Source organism: Cryptomeria japonica, chromosome 8, assembly GCF_030272615.1.
Source record: "Cryptomeria japonica chromosome 8, Sugi_1.0, whole genome shotgun sequence".
Classification (NCBI taxonomy): domain Eukaryota; kingdom Viridiplantae; phylum Streptophyta; class Pinopsida; order Cupressales; family Cupressaceae; genus Cryptomeria; species Cryptomeria japonica.
In genome coordinates, this window is record NC_081412.1 from 139120657 (window position 1) to 139137760 (window position 17104).

The window sequence follows — 17104 nt, forward strand, 5'->3', positions numbered from 1 at the left end:
GAGATACAAAGAGAGGGGGAAGAGTTAGACAAAGAAAAAGAAATAGATAAATAAAGAGGAATACATATATAAAAATAGATATGGAGAGAGGGAGAGATAGAGACAAATTGGGGGAGGTAGAGGGAGAGATTGAGAGATATATATGGTGATAGGGAGGAAGTAAGTGAGGAAGTGATGTTGAGAGATAGAGAGATGAGAGAGAAGTAGAATGATTGGTAGGTGAGAGAGAGGGGGGAGAGAGATAGGGATAGAAGAGGGCAATATAGGGATAGAAGAGGGCAAGATAAGGATAGAAAGGAGACATAAAGAGCTACATATAACTTGGGAAAGCTAGAGGGTGTGAGAGATACATATATAGAGAGGGAGATAGGAAGGAGAGACGATGGGGGAGAGGGAGAAATAGAGATAGAAAGAGTGACAAAATAAGAGAGAGAATAGGGAGAGATAGAAACAGAGAAAATACGAGAGAGAAGATGGAGAAATAGAAAGATAAAGATATAGGAAGTGATATATAGAGGAAGTTAGAGAGAGGGATATGTATATAAATGGAGAGATTTAGTGAATAAGAGAGATAATGAGATAATGAGATATAGATAAATAGAGAGGTAGAGACAAGAAAATAAAGATAAAGGCGCAAGAGTGAGAGATAAAGGAATTGATAGAAATAAGTAATATAGATAAAAGGAGGCTAGGCATGAACATATAGATATAGAGATAGGGAAGAAGGAATGGGGTGTTGTGTCAGAGAGAGTTAGAGAAATATAGAGATAAAGATTTGAGGGAGAAATAGGGTGTGTGTGTGTGTGTGTGTACGCCAAATATGTGTGGAAGGTTGTTTTGTTGGCATTATAACAGACAATGAGAGATTGTTGGCATTTCAATAAGGATATTGATAAGGTTGTTGATGATTGTGGATATAACTGATTAAGGATGTTTTACTGTGTTAATACTATTATTTTGTCATTGATGTCAAGAAATTGTTTTTCTAATTTTGTATGATGTTCCCATATCTTAAGAAGTATGTTTTGATGAGTATAAAGAAGTCGATAAAAGACACAGAAAGAATATGATGAATAAGGGGATGAATAAGGTATTCAATGGGCAACTATTACTGAGTTAGACAATGATGAGATCATGATGTTTAGATTGTTCTGATATCTTACATATGTTGTAAATTGTAAAGGTTAAATACTATACTATGTTACCAAGCAAAGAACCTAGTCGGTAAACCCTAAGGAACCTAGTCGGTAAACCCTAAGGTTATCGCTATCAGTTAATGAAGGCGGAATGTCTACTGAGTGAAGTTTAGTATTTACCAAGTTGTAACCGAGTAATAACAGACAACATTAAATGATTGGATGTGTTATTTAATGAAGGAAGCTGATGAGCTGGCTATGATTAAATGATTGGTAAGCCGTGAATCAAGTTTGTTAAAGAATCTATGGCATAGGAAAATCTACATGAAGATCTACAGCTCAAATTGAACCGCAATACCCTAGCACAAGTTCCAAGGAATGTATGCAAGTTCTGAGGCAGGGTAAAACATTTTTCAGATTGAAGGATACATCGAACCTGGACAAGATGGAAGATTTGATGGCTATGATTGATCATGGGAAATGTGATCAAGCAGATTAAGCAGTTGGCTAATTATTTATAAATAAGGAATTGTTGATAAACAATGCATGCGGGCAAATGTAAGCACAGGGTTGCTACATAGTGATTACCGAGCGCAGAAGCTTGAAGACCTGTTTTGATAACAGAGTATAGAAGCCCAGCAGATGGACATGATTAGTTCTATGTCTAGATTGTATTGAGCAAATAAGAATATGCTTCAACATTTTAGATGTGAAGTTGCAGATAGATTTTATTACTGTTATTTTGTGAAAGTGACAGAAAATCCCTTTACCGAGTGGACTTAATAGTCTTATTTGTAAATCCTCTAGCAAGGTGACATTTTGATTGAGTGTTTGAAATCCTTTGATAAGGTCACTTCTAACAAAGTGAAGATCCTAACAGATCTGAGGGAAATCCCTTAACCGAGTCACATCTAGCAATGTGTTTTGTAATCTTTAACAGGATTTGCTTTTAACCAAGCATACTCTAGAAGAGTATATTTCTTAGTGGGTCTGAAATCCCAGAGTGGTTTTTCCCTATTTGGGTCTCCACGTTAAATCTGGTGTTATGAGGTTTATGATGTTTATATGCTTTTGAGTTTGCATGTTTAGCAGTTTTGGTTATTTTACTGAAGTATATGTTACAGAGGTTGAATCTGATGTTTTTATGGAAGATTAAGTTTGTATGGTTCACCTCCCCCCTCTCATCTTGTTAACTTGGCATCTGTACTAAACATTTAGTATCAAAACTATCAATTGGTATCAGAGCTTTGGACTTCAAAAGAAAATGTTTAAAGGTACTTGAGGCAAAGATCCAAAGATGTATAAGAGGGATGCACCAAAGCTGAACAAGTCAAGTTTCTCTAAATGGTAGAAAAGGATGAAGTTGCACTTATCAGGAGTTGGAGAATATGCTATATATTATCTGGAGAATGATTTCATTCCACCGAGCACCTATCCATTGACAATGGAAGAGATAAAGGCAAAGCAAGAACATATCCAAGCAATGATTGAAATAACATCTGCATTGACCGATTTAGAGTTTAATGATCTAGAAGGCTGCAATGATGCAAAGGCAATGTGGGATAAGCTCATAAATGTGTATGGTGGTGATGAACATGTTCAAAGAGCAAAAGTGGATAGTCTAAGAGGACAACTTGAATCTATGAGGATGAATTAAGGTGAGAACATAACTTAGTACAGTACAAGACTAAAGGAGATTGTCAATCAAATCAAAGGAGCAGGTGGAACCATTGAAGAAAAGGATATAACAAGTAAGTTGTTAAGAACCCTTCTACCAGCTTATGCAATCTGAGTCTCTGCAATCAATGAATTGAGGTCTGTACTGAATATGCCAGTTTGTTTAGATGCTACTATTGGTAAGCTACATGCTTTTGAGTTAAGTAATTTTGATAATAGTGGGTCATCGGTAAATAAAGTAGAATCTGCTTTCAGTTCTTTTCATCTTGATAAATCTGATGATTACAATGATAGAATGAGTAAGTACACTGAAGGATATCATAGTGGAGCAAGTGAGAGATTTCGCAAGAATATGGAAAAAGTACACAAGTTGTATGAGGAAATCAAGAAACAAGAAGAGTTTGAAGCACTATTAGCCAGAAGGTTATCGAGAGGAAAAGGTAAGTATAAAGGAAAGCCGCCTTTAAAATGTTTCAATTGTGACAAAATAGGACATATGGCTTCTAACTGTCCTGACAGAGAATCTAGTGAAAAGAGAGATTACCGAGATGATAGACAAAAAGATAATCATTATAGAGGACACCGAGATTTCAGAAGAAGAGATAAGAAGACATGCCTAATAGCTGATGAGGAATCTAATGATGATAAATCAGATGAAACTGATACAGAGGAAGTGTTTTATGTGGCTATCAAAGATGGATCAAATGAAGAAAGGTATGAAGAAAAAGCCCTACTATCTCATATAAGTAAAAATGATTCTTGGATCATAGATAGTGGATGTTCACATCACATGACAGGTGATAAACACAAGTTTGTTATATTAGAAGATTATGATGGAGGCTATGTAAGATTTGGTAATGATGCACCATGTCTAGTAAGAGGTAAAGGATCTATAACACTTCTTGACAATGCAAAATGCAATGATGTTTATTGGGTTGAAGGTTTAAAGTACAATTTGTTGAGTGTAGCACAACTAAACAACACAGATTACTGAATAGAATTTCAGAATGGAATTGTCAAAGTTCATGACAAGCATGGAAAGTTAGCTGCTACCGAGACACAAACAAAAGGTAACACATTTCACCTTGACTCAACTTAGAATAAGTGTTTATATGCAAAGATATATGATACCTGGTTATGGCATAAAAGGTTTTGTCATGTAGATTTTGATAATCTGATCAAAATAAGCAAGAAGCACCGAGTAAGAGGTCTACCGAGTCTTGAGAAACCTGAGAATGCTATGTGTTGAGGATGCCAGATGGGAAAGATGACAAGATCAAGATTTACAAGTAAGTCTTATACTTCTAAGGGAATTTTAGATCTTGTGCATACTGATCTTTGTGGTCCTATGAAAGTTCAAAGTTATTATGGTGATAAATATTTCATATTATTTATGGATGATTACTCAAGGATGATGTCGGTAATGTGTTTAAAAGAAAAATCAGAAGCTTTTCAAATGTTTAAATGGTACAAGGCAAGAGTTGAAAATGAAACAGGAAGACAACTGAAATGTCTTAGATCAGATAGAGGAGGTGAGTTCACATCTGATGAATTCAACTTATACTGGAATGATCATGGTATTAAAAGACAAGTATATGCATCGAGAACTCCACAACAAAATGGAATTGCTGAGAGAAGAAACAGATCTATTGTGGATTGTGTGAGAACCCCGATAAATGAAAAGAAAGTGCCACAAACATTTTGGAGAGAAGCAATAAGCACAATAGTTTACACCCTGAACCAAGTACAATTGAAGAAAGGTACTTTGAAGACACCATATGAAATCTGGTATGACAAGAAACCTAATGTAAGTTATTTTAAAATCTTTGGAAGTAGATGTTATGTTCACAAAGATGATAGAAATGGCAAGTTTGATCAGAAAAGTGATGAAGGAACATTTCTAGGTTATTCTTCTAGAGGAAAAGCATTTAAATGTCCGATCAAATAATCTAACAAAATAGTAGAAAGTGCAAATGTGAAAATTGATGAATTTGCAGAAATGAATGATGAAGGAAATTCAAAGGAACCAAAAGATTATGATGAATTTGTCTATGTTCAACCCAGAAGACTTACCGAGCAGACTATTGAAGGAAATGAAGAGAATATCCAGTTACCGAGTGATGAAGAAGATCATGTAGAGCCTACCAAGCCTATATTAGCCAAATATGTCAGAAGACATCATGCATCAAGTCAGATTATAGGAGATAAGGATGATCCAGTGATGACAAGGAACAAACTGAGAAAGAACACATGTCTGATATCTGAATTTGAATCAAGAATAGTGAAAGAGGAATTTAACAGTGAAGATTGGATAAATGCTATGATAGAAGAGATTGATCAAATCAAGAAGAATAACACATGGACACTGGTCCCAAGACCGAAGGACAAAAATGTAATCGGTACAAAGTGGATTTTCAGAAACAAGCTGAATGAAAAAGGTGAGGTCATTCGAAATAAAGAAAGACTAGTTTGCAAAGGTTATGCTCAAGAAGAAGGAATTGATTATGGTGAAACTTCTACACCTATGGCAAGACTTGAAGGTGTAAGAACATTGTTGGCATATGCTACTTACAAGAATTTCAAGATATATCAAATGGATGTCAAATCTGCATTTCTGAATGGTATATTAGAAGAAGAAGTTTTTATTGAACAACCTAAAGGATTTGTTGAAGGCAAGAATAAAGATAAGGTATGTAAATTGAACAAAGCTTTATATGGTTTGAAACAAGCACCCAGAGCATGGTATGACAAATTGCACTCTTATTTGATCAAAATTGGTTTTATAAGAACAAGTGAAAACAGTAACATGTATATGAAGAATGATGAAAATGGAATACTGATCTCAGCCATATTTGTTGATGACATTATATTTTTTGGAAATGACTCTCTATGCAAGAACTTTGGAAATGAAATAAGCAAAGAATTTGAGATGTTATTAATCAGTGAGATAAAGTATTTTATAGGTTTACAGATACTACAAATGAAAGATGAGATCTTCATTACCCAATCCAAGTACATAAAGAAAATCTTGAAGAAATTTGGAATGGAGGATTCAAAACCAGTAAGTACTCCTATGACTACCAACTATAAATTATCAAAGAATGATGAATTTGCATCTGTTGATGAGACACTCTACCAATATATGATTGGAAAACTGCAATATGTTATTCACAATAGACCAGATATAGCACATGTAGTAGGTATAGTTGCAAGATTTTCTGCAGATCCCAAGGAAACACACATGACAGCAATCAAGAGAATTTTTAGATACTTAAAAGGCACTGAAGATTATGGCTTAGTATATCAGAAAGGAAATGATTTTGATTTAAAAGTTTATACTGATGCTGATTGGGCAGGCAACATTGATGACAGGAAAAGCACAAGTGGTGGAGCTTTCTTTTTAGGAGAAAGACTAGTGAGTTGGCTTAGCAAGAAACAAGGATGTGTTTCACAGTCAACAGCAGAAGCTGAATATGTTGCTGCAGCATTGAATTGGACTAATATAGGATGGATCAAACAACTATTGGAAGGCATAAATGAGCAAGTTACCGAGCCAGTAACTATATTCTGTGATAATACTAGTGCCATTAACATTTCAAAGAATCCTATTATGCACTCTAAGACAAAGCACATCTCTATCAAATATCATTATCTTAGAGAAGAAGTTCAAGAGAAGAAAGTGGTGCTGGAGTATGTTAGCACAAAGGAACAAATTGCACACATCTTCACCAAGCCACTACCAAGGGACACTTTTGAGTATCTCAGAAGAAAGTTAGGGGTCCTACCCCTATCTTCCATTCACTGATCGAGTTCGGTGAAAGCATCAATTTGATGACTCTACAGAATATCTTTTCAGGAGTTGATGTTGATTTACACACTTTAGGATGTTTTCTAAAGGTGTAGAGGAAATAATAAGAGGGAACAGGAATTGAAGACAAAATGCTCTGACCAAGATTGAGTAGATACATAACAGCAAGGACTTTACTTCTCAGTGGAAGAAATCATGTTTTAGTTCTTTACTTTTTGGCATTGTTGTCAAAGGGGGGGAAGACTGGAGAAAGGAGGAGAAGACTAATGTATGGGGGAGAAGACTATTGATAGGAGGAGAGCCTTTCAGCATTTCAGCAATTCGAATCCAAATCAATTAGGTCAAATCAATTTGTTTTGCCATCAATGCCAAAGGGGGATGTTGTTGGCATTATAACAGACAAAGGGAGATTGTTGGCATTCCAATTACAATAAGAGATTGTTGGCATTTCAATAAGGATATTGAGAAGATTGATGATGATTATGGATATAACTGATTAAGGATGTTTACTATCTTAATATTATTATTTTGTCATTGATGTCAAGAAATTGATTTTCTAATTCAGTATGATGTTGCCATATCTTAAGAAGAATGATTTGATGAGAATAAAGAAGTCAGTAAAAGACACAGAAAGAATGTGATGAATAAGGGGATAAATAAGTTATTCAATGGGAAACTATTACCGAGTTCAACAATGATGAGATCATGATGTTTAGATTGTTTTGATATCTTACATATGTTGTTGTTTGTAAGGTTAATACTATACTATGTTACCGAGCAAAGAACCTAGTCAGTAACCCTAAGGATCCTAGTCGGTAACCCTAAGGATCCTAGTCGGTAAACCCTAAGGTTATCGCTATCGGTTAATGAAGGCAGAATGTCTACCGAGTGAAGTTTAGTATTCACCAAGTTGCAACTGAGTAATAACAGAATGCATTGAATGAATAAAAGCGTTATTTAATGATAGAAGCTAATGAGCTGGTTATGATTAAATGATTGGTATGTCGTGCATGAAGTTTGTTAAAGAATCTATGGCAAAGGAAAATCAGCAAGAAGATCTACAACTCAGATTGAACCACAATACTCTAGCACAAGTTTCAAGAAATGTATGCAAGTTCCAAGGTGAGGTAAAACGTTTTTCAGATCGAAGGATACATTGAACCTAGTCAAGTTTGAAGATTTGATGGCTATGATTGATCATGGGAAATGTGATCAAGGAGATTAAGCGGTTAGAAAATTGTTTATAAATAAGGAACTATTGATAAAAAATGTATGCAGGCAAATGTAAGCACAGGGATGCTACATAGTGATTACCGAGCACAGAAGCTTGAAGACCTATTTTGATAATAGAGTATAGAGCCCAACAGAGGGACAAGAAAAGTTCTATGACTAGATTGTATTGAGCAAATAAGAATTTGCTTTAGCATTTATAGATGTGAAGTTGCAGATATATTTTTATTACTGTTATTTTGTGAAGTAACAGAAAATCTCTTAACCGAGTGGACTTAATAGTCTTATTTGTAAAACCCTCTAGCAAGGTGACATTCTGAGTGAGTGTTTGAAATCCTTTAACAAGGTCACTTCTAACAAGGTGAAGATCCTAATAGATCTGAGGGAAATCCCTTAACTGGGTCACATCTAGCAATGTGTTTTGTAATCTTTAACAGGATTTGCTTTTAACCGAGCATACTCTAGAAGAGTATATTTCTTAGTGGGTCTAAAATCCCATAGTGGTTTTTCCCTATTTGGGTTTCCATGTTAAATCTGGTGTTATATGTTTTGTGATCTTATCTGTTTATGAGTTTGCATGCTTTACAGTTTTTCTGATAAGGTTATCGAGGTTGAATCTGTTGTTTTTTATGGAAGATTAAGTTTGTATGATTCACACCCCCCCTCTCATCTTATTAGCTTGGCATCTATACTAAACATTATTATCAGAACTATCACCTTTGCCTAAAGAATCATTTGAGTACCTCAAAGACAGATTAGGGGTTTCTACCCCTCTAGCAGAGAGCTAATTGATGTTATTTGGCATCAATCAGGTATGCATTATCAAAAATATTATTCATTCTAGATTGATGTGGTGATGCTACTACTCAACGAGAGTAGTGAGTTTTATGATTCAGTGGTTTATGATTTTTTCTTTGATATTTATGTTATATTTTTGGCATTGATGTCAAAGGGGGAGAGATATTCATGTGAAAAAATTAAGGAGATATATACATTAGGGGGAGAAATTTGCAGAATTTAACTGAGATATCATCTACGAGGAGAGTATGGATCAGACCTTCATTGCTATATTCTTATGTGGGAGATTTGTTTGGCATTTCTTGGCGCTTGGATGTTTTTCACATCTAGTGTTGCCATCAATTCCAAAGGAGGAGATTGTTGGTCATTTGGAGGAATTGGTTATGTGTTGCATTGATGTTTTGTCATTGATGTCAACACTAGTTGTTTTGGTTGCTTTACCGGTATCCTTCTAGTCTCAATAGGTTGTTTGGTTTCTGGTTGATTAGATCATGATGATTCAGTATACTCTAGTATGCTTTGGCTTAGATATGCTATTCATGCTACTCAAATTCATGTTCAATCACTTATTTTTTATTTGGTTTCTTGATCTAGTGAGGGTTTCACCGGCACAACTTTGTTGAAGATCTTTGATGTTATGCATAAGTGGTGTTGGTGTGGCTTCTAGTAGAGATTCGGGATGTTGATGGTGATCATGTTCAAGACTTGGATGATATGGATCATTTCTTTAGCATGTGTGGACCTAAATTGGGTCTGATTCTATCTATATTTGGGATCAGCTTAATGTAACACGTTGTTTGGTCTTCTTGATATGTTTATGGGATGTCTTATGGGTTGGATATTATTTGTTTGGTCTCAAGCTAACATTCTTTGTAATTATGTAATTGGTTTATTGTCTAGTGGCCTACCTTATTGTTTATGCTCAAGGGTTTGTATATATATGATGTAAGATCTCATTGTAAATCATACGAGAATGCATGGGAATGGTATGCAAGTGAATAATGTAATAAACATTCATGCAAAGGATTTGGTTGATCATTGGTGATCAAGTTAGGTTTATGTAAGAGGATTAAGTCCTCTAGTATTGAGTTTAACTGGAACTGTATTCAAGCATAGGAGATGGTATCATTGCAATTCATTCTTCCTTCCAGATTGTAGTCTGGATTTTTATGTAGTCAGTGAGACTCCTTTTGTAATGAGCAGTGTGCTCTAGGTTGTTGGCCTTCCTGCAAGTGCATGCCCCTCAATTTGTAATCACATTCTTACTGAAAAAGTGTTATTTGACTATGGGTAGGCTTCCCACTGTGGTTTTTCTCTTTACCGGGTTTTCCACATAAAATCCTGGTGTCATGTGGATGTTATCTATTCTCTACTTGGTGTTTGTTCTTAAGTAGTATATTTGCTATTTTGGTAATTGGTTTATGCATTCTGGTATTGATCTCATGTGTTACAATATGAAAGTTTTAATTTCTTAAGGTTCTGTTAATTTGGTGACAACTGATTCACCCCTCCTCTTAGTTGTCTTCCAGTTATTTGAACTATCTAACAATTTATTAGTAGATAGTGATATAGAGTAGAGAGAGGTAGAGATATAGGGTTAGAGAGAGATGGAAAAATAAATGAGAGATATAGATAGAGTGACAAAGAGATATAGATATAGAGGATTACGAAGAGGGAGAGGGAGAGTGAGAGAGAGGGAGGGATGGATGGATAGAGATAGGGTGACATGTCTAGAGATAGAGGGGGAGATAGGAAGAGAGTGAGAGAGGGAGAGGGGGCAAATAGATAGAGAGATAAAGAGAGGGAGAGGGAGAGATAAAGATAGAGAGATATTATGAGGTAGAAAGGGAGAGGTAGAGATGAAGGATAATGAGATATAGAGGGAGATGGAGAGGGAAAGATATATATATATATATATATAAAGAAATATAGAGGGAGAGAAATAGAGGGGGAGAGAGAGGGGGGGACACATAGATATACAAAGTAAGAGATAGGCAAGTAGAGAGAAGTAAAGATGGAGATATAGATGGGGAGATATCGATATAAGGGAAGATAAAGATAGCGATACATATATATGGGAAGAGATGTTGGCAATTGACACTCAATTGGTTGGTTTCAATATGTTTTCATTGATGGAAACATGGCAACTTGTTTCGGCTTCATGTTCTGGTTCAGTTGTGTACCAATAGGCACTTCATAGACACTTCACCGACATTGGCAAGTTGGAAGGGTAATCTTTGGTTACTGGCAATGCAGGCTGACATGGTTTAGAATAAGGTTATCGGTATTGGAGGCCGACATCATTTGGATATCCTACATTGGAAATTAATTTTGATACTCATGTATTTATGTTATCTAGCCGACATGTATATTGATATTGTAATTATCTTTGTAAGTCGACATAAGGCATGACAAATTGTAAAGGGTATATAAGTCAGTAGGTTAGATCATTTTGATATATTATAGGGATGCAAATATGGATGGATAGGAGAATATGATAATGTTATGTAATGTGAAATATATCAGAGAGATCATGTATGTGAGGATATTTATGTAAAGGGATATTCCGGTAAGGGTTTAAGGTTTTAGACTAGAACAGACAGAGCTTAACCGAAATTGTATTCAGGCATAGAAGATGTTATCTTAATAGTTCATTCATTTCTCCGGATTGTAGTCTAGATTTATATGTAGTAAGTAAGGCTCCTTTTATGATTGAGCAATGTGCTCTAGGTTGTAAATCTTCCTGCAAGTGCAGGCCCCTATGTTTTATAATACCTCTTCATATGGCCAGTGAATTGATATTGTGGGTCACAAATCCCACCATGGTTTTCCCTCTTTGAGGTTTTCCACCTATAATTATGTGTTTTATGGTACTCATTTATGTGTTTGGCTTATTGGTTTCTTTACTTCTTTCAATTTTATATGTACCGGTATAGCGGTTGGTGTATGCATGTTTTAATAAGGTTAAAATTGATCATACCAGTAGAACAATAATTTGGCCCCCCTCTCTGTGTTCTTGGATTCCAACAATTGGTATTAGAGCCTTGTGCCTCAGAGGATGTTTAACAACTTGAGGAAGATCCTAAATATGGAATCCATGGATATGAGTTTGGAAAGCAACTTGAGATATCACTTGAAGATTATGATGCTGAAAGGATAAAGAACCTAAAGTTACAAAATGAAATGAATTCTGCTAAGGAATTCATTCTTGTCCTACAAGAGAGGCTATCATCTGTTCAAGATAGGAGGAAGGAGCTTTTGAAAAATTAGGATGATGAAGAGAAAGATGCACTTAAGGAACAGTGTCAGAAGTTGAGTCAGGAGAATATGGTCAGGAGGAATGAAATGCAAGCTATAACTATGAGACTTTCTAAGGAGATTTAAGACCATAAGAAAAAGGAATAAAACCTTGTTGTATCTCTGAAGAACAAATTTGTAGAATGTGGTAGGTTGGTTCATGAGAATGATATGTTGAGAACTGATTTAGTACAATTGTGAGATTTTTCCAAGATCAAGAGCTCAATGAAAATTACAAAATAGAGAGACAAAATATAGGACAAGAATAAAATGTATTCTCATCAATAGATAAATGATCAAAATGTTCAATAGTTGCTAAATATAATGTCGATGAGTCTGCTTATATAGGCAAGGCTATATGGATATGTGAGCACACAAACATGACATGTGGATCAATAAGAAACAAGGGTAGGTAGTAAAAGGTGTGGTAGGTAGAAGAAACAATATAATATTCCGCAAGAGGTGGATCACCCACCAAATGTGGAATGTAACAAGAATACCACAAAAGGTGTAAATTCTCCTAAAAACACTATGCCAATGTGGCACAAACACACAATTATCTCATACCCAAATTACTATAAAATGCATGTACCTAAGTAAACTTAGGTAAGGTGTAATAATATCCAACATGAATAATTAATTACACCAACACCCCCCCTTAAGTGCAACTTAGAGAAATGCACTTAAGTCTACAATGCAACTAAGCAATGCAAGATGGGTCCTGGTTACAAGGCCATGCTAGGTACCCATGTACAAATACTAATGCAAAGAAAACCAATGCAATGAAATCTCTCATTAAGCGGGGAAAGAGAGAAAAACCCAATGGGAAAAACCATCCCCCAAAAGAGAGATGAAAACTAGATACAAAAAACTCTCATAGAAGCATGTGAAGGACAAAACCCCATGTGAGGAAAAAGTCACCCCCATATGAGAGAAGAAGAGATACTAGGAAGCCCCCCCTCAATGTAGAATTGGCACCAATGATAGAAGCTCGATGATGTATGAAGAAACTGCTCCACGAATGTCGAACAACGTTCCTCCCCTTAGGAAGAAACAAAACCAAAGGTGTATCCATGAAGTCTCCCCAATCATGAAGGGAAGATGTAGGAAAAAAACTCATGATGAATCAAGTGTCCTCATGTTGATGATGAAAGACACCCCCTCCAAAGGTGGTGAACTGATCCACATTGCTAAAAAAGACACTCCAAGATCTAGTGGAGAAGAATGTAGAACAAGTCCCAAAGACTCACATCTCTCCTCAAAGAATAAAGAGACCTCCTCCAACTTTTGTACAAAAGTATCAACAATCATGTCAACCTCTAAAGAATGATCATGCATAAGAGGGTCTGAGTGTTCCCTCACAACAATCAAAGAAGAATCATCTTCATCAAAGAGAAGATGAATGTCATCAATGATGTCTCCCAGATCTGCAATGTAGGACTCCACAAACAAACCTACAATGTCTATCAAGTAGGCACCCCAATCAACTGAAGTTGGAAGACAAAGAATATCCTATTGCACTAGATCACAAGAAGACAAAATTATTGCACTAGTTGCATCATCGGGTGTAATAGATTATGTGATATCAATAGGAGGATATGAAATGCAAGGCTCAAGAATGTGGTCACATGTGAGAATCCCCAAGTTCAAGTACCCAAAGTTCTCCTCAAAATCTGAATCATCAACATAGGAAGAATCAACCTCATCAATAGGACCAAAATGTGAAAAGGAGTACAACCAAGATGCATGATCAACCACCCCAGTCGCAATGATAGTTCATCTCCAAGTCTCTAATGATAACTAAATCAGGTGTGAACTCCACAATTTTCTTAGTTGTCCCATGTGTGATTTGATAGATGGAAAGAAGATTGTTTGTCAAGTGGGGTACACATAACACATCATTGAAGGAGTTATCCTCAATGGCAATAGATCCTTTCCCAATCACATCCATGTATGTATGATTTCCCATCAAAATCTGTGGCATGTGGCAAGGCTCAAATGAAGAGAACATAGACTGCGAAGATGCCATATGATGAGAAGCCCCTGATTCTAGAAGCCATCTCCCTGAATCATGACTTGTAGTAGCACAAAGAGCTTTTCCCTTTCCTTTATCTGTCCCAAAAGAGTGATCCTTTCCTTTATCTTTATCCTTGGAAGTCAAAGTAGACATTCTATAAGGTAGGTTGTTTTGCGTTCTTCTCAAGAAGATTCTTCAACTCATCAATATCCTTCTTGTAACAATGATGTTCATCATGTCTTGACTTCTTGCGATATGCACAAAAAATATTGTCCTTATATGATTTCCTCTTAGGTGAGGATGTAGAATCATCTTGTTGTGGAGAGGAAGATTGTGCTCCATCTTGATGTGGTTTTGACTTAGGTTGCTTTTGATTCTTTCCTTTCCCTTGATTCCCCTTATTAGCCACCAAAGCTTGTGACTTTGAAGATTTGCGAATCCCCATCTTAATCAGCTTAGATTGCTCAAGTATCAACATCTCCGTGAATGCATCAAATGAGGGAGAAGTGTAGGAGGAACCTTGATCTAACCTATGGGTGTGAAAGCTAGATACAAAGGTTGTATACTCTGATGGAAACTTTTCCAACAAGTTATAAACCAATTGAGCATCATTTTTGTCAATTCCACAATCCTTTAGCTTTTCTCTTAGCTCATTTTCTTTTGTGACATAATATTGGATTGTATCAAAATCCTTGGGATCCAATGTTGTGAGTTGACTATCAAACTTGTAGCCCTTAATCTCATCAACTTGACCATACAACTTCTCATAAATATCTCAAGCCTCTTTAATTGCAGTACACTTATCAATGTGAAAAATGAGGTCATTTGATATATACTTTCTAAGAGTTCCAAGTGCCATAGCATTCTTAGTGAGCCATTCAATGTGAGCATTAGGATCAACCTTAGGATCTAGTGGTCTTGTTATAGTTCCATTTACATAATAAATGAGTCCTTTTTTATTAGTTTACTCCAAGCCTTAATCTTCCATGAAACATAATTATGAGGAGTTAAAAGTGAAAATTTAGGGAAAAAAAACAAGATATAGAGAGGCACAATCACACAAGACTCCCCCCAAATTCACTCAATCAAGAAACCCCTCCCCCCCCCAAAAAAAATGATGATTTGGCACTTTATACTTAGTGCGTATACAATGGGCCACTTGCAAAACAAGGTAAGCCAGACTTCTAATTTCAACCTTACAACTGCCTCAAATAGGCTAAAAGAGACTTCCACAAATACTACAAGTGATCTAAACTGAGATCCAAGCAAAATACAAGTATCAAATAGGCCAAAAATGACCAAATACTGAAAGTACAATTTCTACTCAAAATCACTGCACACTAATGACAGATTATAAAAGAAGACAAAAAATTATGCACTTTTAAAAAAATGGCACTTGAAAAGGAGGTCATATGACCCCAAATGAAGCCTCTGAAGTTGCAAAATCGGGGATTAGATAGGTACAATCATGAGAATCTGCAAATTCTGAAAAATACATCCATCAAAATCAAAAAATTCCTCCACCACTACAAAGAGCACAAAATTCTATCCCATTTCAAAAACAATTGTACCAAAAAAGGAGCAAATATGAGCAAGTTATGGCCTCCTGAAGTCAGACTGCAAAATTGAAAAGCTCAATGAGAGGGGGGTAAAAAAATTTCAAAATACTGCTGACGTAATGCTGACATCAGAAAATGATAGACTTAAATTTGATTATCATCTGGCCATCATGAGAACTTCACCTCCACCATACGTGGCATTCGTACTATATAGACATGATGATGTGGTGCTCACTGGTTAGTTCTATATTGTATGACATGATGTTTTGCCCACGGGCTAGTGGCCACCTACCACGTGACAGACGTGGGCCCGTCGGGTTAAAAATCTGCCATACCATGTTGAGACATGGACCAACTAGGACTCGAACCTACGACCTTCCATCATTGTTAGAGTGCTCTACCACTAAGCTACTGGCCCCTCTTGGACCAGTCCATCATTGGTCTAGGTGTGGCTTATTTCCAACACCAGCACCCCCCATTAATCCACACCTCTCATGTGCTTGGGGCTTCTAGCCTGGACCTGGCTCTGATACCATGTGAGATTTTGCCAAGATCAAGAGCTCAATGAAAAGTACAAAATAGAGAGACAAAATATAGGACAAGAATAAACTGTGTTCTCATCAATAGATAAATGATCAAAATATTCAATAGGTGTTACATACAATGTAGATGAGCCTGCTTATATAGGCAAGGCTATATGGATATGTGAGCACATAAACATTACATGTGGCTCAATAAGAAACAAGAGTAGGTAGGAAATAGGTGTGGTAGGTAGGAGAAACAATATAATACTCCACAAGAGGTGGATTGCCCATTGAATGTGGAATGTAACAACAAGACCACAAAAGGTGGAGATTCTCCTACACACACTATCCCAATGTGGTACAAACACCCAAGTGTCTCATACCCAAACTACTATGAAATGCATGTACCTAAGTAAACTTAAGTAAGGTGTAATAATATCCAACATGAATAATTGATTACACCAATAACAATCCCAGAGTAATGAACAAGAGCTTGAGAGACAAATGATAATTCTGAGAGATTATCTAACTATTGCAAGTGAGTATAAAGAAAAAATCAAGATTAGTTCAGCACTCCTAGATGAGTTATTGAAGAGACAAAGGCATAATGGAGATTCAAGTGGACTTGGATTTGAACAAGGACAGAGTTTTGGTACTGCAAATGAAGATCAAAACCATAAGGCATCAGTAAGGCAGTTTAATGATTATAAATTTAATGGTAGATGCTTTATTTGTAATATATTTGGTCACATGGCTAGGCAATGTAGAAATAGAGCAAATCAGACCAATAACTTTTCTCTCGGTCAATGTTCTAAATGCAATAAGAATGGTCACAAAACAAAAGATTGTAGAATGAATGTTAAGTGTTATGCATGTAGAAAATTTGGACATATGGCTAATCAGTGCAGGTCAAGCAATTATACTGGTTTTAGCAAAGCAATTCAAAAGAACAATGTTACATGTTATGCATGTAATGAGGTTGGACATATTGCTAAATTTTGTAGAAGCAGAAATCCACCGGTTGGTAATGGAGGATCAAATGAGAAAGGAAAAGAGAA